We start from the raw sequence: 3,689 nt of genomic DNA on the forward strand, positions 1-3,689 counted from the left end.
TGTCACACACAGAGCAGAGCCCATCGGGGGGGTTGGGGCTCCGTACCCTGTTACACACAGAGCAGGGCCAATCAGGGGGTTGGGGAGCTCTCCCCTGTCATACACAGAGTAGGGCCGATAGGGGAGTTGGGGCACCTCCCCCTGTCACACACAGAGCAGGGCCGATCAGGGGGTTGGGGCACTCCCCCCTGTCACACTCAGGGCAGGGCCGATGGGGAGGTTGCGGCTCCACCCCGTCATACACAGAGCAGGACCCATGGGGGGCTGGGGAGCCGCACCCTGTCACACACAGAGCAGGGCTGATCAGGGGATTGGGGAGCTACCCCCTATCAGGCACAGAGCAGGGCCTATCAGGGGGTTGGGGCGCCTTCCCCTGTCATGAACAGAGCAGGGCGGATAGGGAGGTTGTGGCCCCATCCCCTGTCACACACAGAGCCGCAGGGCAATCAGGGGGTTTGGGCACTGCCCCCGTGTCACGCTGCTCCAAGGGCCAGGAGGCCTCGCGGCTCTGCTGATCCCAGTGCTGGGAGGCCTCACAGCTCCGCTTGACACAGGGACAGTGAGGCCTCGCTGCTCAGCTGATCCCGGTGCTGGGAGGCATATTACCCTTTTACTATATAGGATAGAGGCCTGGTGCACGGGTGGGGGCCGGCTGGTTTGCCCTGAAGGGTGTCCTGGATCAGGGTGGGGGTCCCGCTTGGGTGCCTGGCCAGCCTGGATGAGGGGATGATGGCTGTTTGCAGCTGGTCACACCCCCTCCAGGGTGGGGGTCCCCACTGGGGTGCCTGGCCAGTCTGGGTGAAGGGCTGAGGGCTGTTTTCAGGCTGGCAGGTGACTGAAGCTCCCAACCTCTCCTTTTTTTCTTTTTCTTTTTTTATTCTGGGATTTCTTTACCTTCTATGGCTGTCACTGGAACTGAGAGCCGGCTTTAGCTCTGAGGCTTCTATAATTGAAACACTGTTGCAACTCCAGCTCTGCCGGCTGGCTGAAAGCCTGGGGTTTGTTTAGCTTCTATAATTGCAACATTGTTTCTTAGAGTGCAAGCTCAGAGCCCAGCAGCGGCAGGTGGGGAACCTTGGCTTCCTCCTTCACTGGAGCAAGCAAGCCTCCTGTTCGCTTCAGCTGCCTGGCTGCCGGCCGCCACCTTGGTTGGCAGTTAATTTACATATCGCCCTGATTAGCCAATGGGAAGCATGTCAGAGGTATGGTTAATTACCATGTTTCTCTATTATTAGATAGGATGGCATTTTCCAAAATGTTCTTGAAGTACACAAATCCAAAGGATGTTAACAAATGTTATGAAAAAAAAAAAGTGTTTCACGGTCAGATAAATTTGGTACGTGTTGGGTTAATAGTTAAATACCTGTTCTTATTGTGAAACTTCTCAAAATCATTTGTACACTGAAGTACTCTGCTAATTTCAAAAAAAATGCAATATTTTCAAACTGTTTTTTTTCTATTTCAGAAAACTTTTGCAAGTTATTTTATTTACAATGCCAACTTTTAAGAAGTCACTAAATTAACATTAACTGGGCAATAAACTAGGTAGAAATCACTTTGCAAAAAGAGGGAAAGCCCAAAATGCCACTTTCTATAGAGAGTTCACAATTCAGTTTCATTCAGAGCAAAGAAAAAAGATACTCTTGATCATACTGGAAGAAACTCAGCCATAGGTTTGGAATCTGCACCCAAACTACACATGCAATGAGGACATTATTCTGCTAATACAACTGATTTGCTGCTGCATTTGTCTACTGTCTGTCTAATATCAACAATTATAGACAGAGCAGTGCAACTAGTATTTGGAACAATCCTTACAGTGTTACAGTGTCAGGCACAACTTTTCACTTCTCTTCATACCACTGGTTCTCTTTGCGTACCTGGGTTCTTCTTCTTCTTCAGTAAAGTCATTTTTGATATTGAAGGTTTTGCGAATCTCTTCAGGGGTTTTCCCCTTGAGCATATTGGCAATAGTCTTGCAGGTAACATCAAGCAAACCTTTGATGTCTAAATAGTTTGCAGCCTGAATAAGTTCAATAAGTGTTCCATGGTCAACTTTGAGGAATTCGTGGTCCCAAACAGGGATATCATCTGTTTGATTTTCTTCGTTCTCATCGTCCTCAGGAGGAGGAGGGTCATCCCTGTGGTGGGTGCACCACTGAACGACCTTTCCAATACTGCTGCATTACCATTGGGTAGAAGAACTGGGTCATCATCGCCTTCATCATCCATTCCCAAATCTTCTAACATGGTCTTGAGAGTCACAGATGGTTTGGGAATTTCAACATCAACTTCAAATATCTCTCCATCAGAACTCTGAAACTTAATTGAAGGCATGGTGCTCGGTCTCAAGGAGAGAGCAAGCCAGAGGCTAACGAGAGAGAGCGGGGCAGTGTCAGCAGACTCAAGAGAGAAAGGTGGAGAACAAGGCAACTTACCTTCAAACTGTTTTTAACTCTAGAGTTCTTGAAACTTTCAGGATTGCTGTTTCTCAGCACCTACCTTGGGACCTAATTGCACTAAATCATGTGATCTATCTTATCATCACATGACTCTGAATACAGTTAAACACATCATCAATGACAGTTCCTGATAGAGAAGTGCCCACTTTTGCTTTTCAGGTCTTATCAGTTACTAATAAATTCCTTATACATTCTGAACAATGAAATGCATCCTTCATGAGTCATTCATAAAGATTTATAAGAATACCAAATTCCCTTCAGTTCTCTAACATAATTGGTGTGGGTTTCATTTGTATATTTGTATGTATGTATGTATGTATGTATGTATATATTTATTTAGTATCACATTTCTCCAGAGTCTTAGGAGACAGTTTTCTGTAGTGGTTAAGAATATCAGCTCTAGAATCTGATAACCAATATGCATTCAGAACATACCTGTGGGCCTTTCGGCAAATCTGTTGGGGAAAACTCTGATAAACTATATTCATATCTAGTATAATAATTAGCTATCTAGTAAATTATGTTTTATTAATACCCCCCTCTTGTAGGTTTAGCTCTTTAGAAGTAATATCTTTGTTTCTCTTATAAAGCCTCTACAGGTATTATTAAAGAGGAGAACCCTGAACTGAGAGGGCCTCACCAGCCTACCATAAAGAATGACCCTGCTGCTAAGATTAAATGAGCAGGCAGGAGTCTCTCCTTAATAAATGGTCAACATCCTAGGGATGGGGCTAGAGATTGGGATCTGTTTGGAGATTTGTCAAGAGTAGATGAGGCTAGAGGACACACGTCAAATCATTTTCATGGAAGATTACCAAGGGCTGGGCTGAAGAAACAAAATCTGTCATCAGAACCAAGAGGATAGATAGATATAGATATAGCTATAACTACAGATTAGATACATAGATGAAGAGAGAGATTTATTTTAAGGAATTAACCCATGAGTTTGTGGGGGCTGGCAAATCCATAATCTGCAGGCTGAAGACTCAGGAAAGAGGTGATGCTGCAGTTCAAGTACAAGTATTCTGCTGGCAGAATTGCCTTTTCTTTGGGGAAACTGTCTTTTTTTAAATTAAGGCCTTCGACTGATTGGATGAGGCCCACCACATTATGAAGAATAATCTGCTTTACTCAAAGATTGTTGATTTAACTGTTAATCTCATCTAAACAATACCTTCACAGAAACATCTAGAATAATATTTGACCAAATATCTGGATACCATGAGC

The 3,689-nt window shown here is 44.8% G+C and overlaps 1 pseudogene; it reads right to left on the reverse strand.

Moving 5' to 3' along the window:
* Positions 1 to 1,789: 1,789 nt before the first annotated feature.
* LOC139006700 (S-phase kinase-associated protein 1 pseudogene) lies at positions 1,790 to 2,337 on the reverse strand (annotated as a pseudogene).
* Between the last annotated feature and the right edge of the window lie 1,352 nt (positions 2,338 to 3,689).

Source organism: Myotis yumanensis, unplaced genomic scaffold, assembly GCF_028538775.1.
Source record: "Myotis yumanensis isolate MYYU_CA2020_CCGP unplaced genomic scaffold, mMyoYum1.0.hap1 SCAF_1, whole genome shotgun sequence".
Classification (NCBI taxonomy): Eukaryota; Metazoa; Chordata; class Mammalia; order Chiroptera; family Vespertilionidae; genus Myotis; species Myotis yumanensis.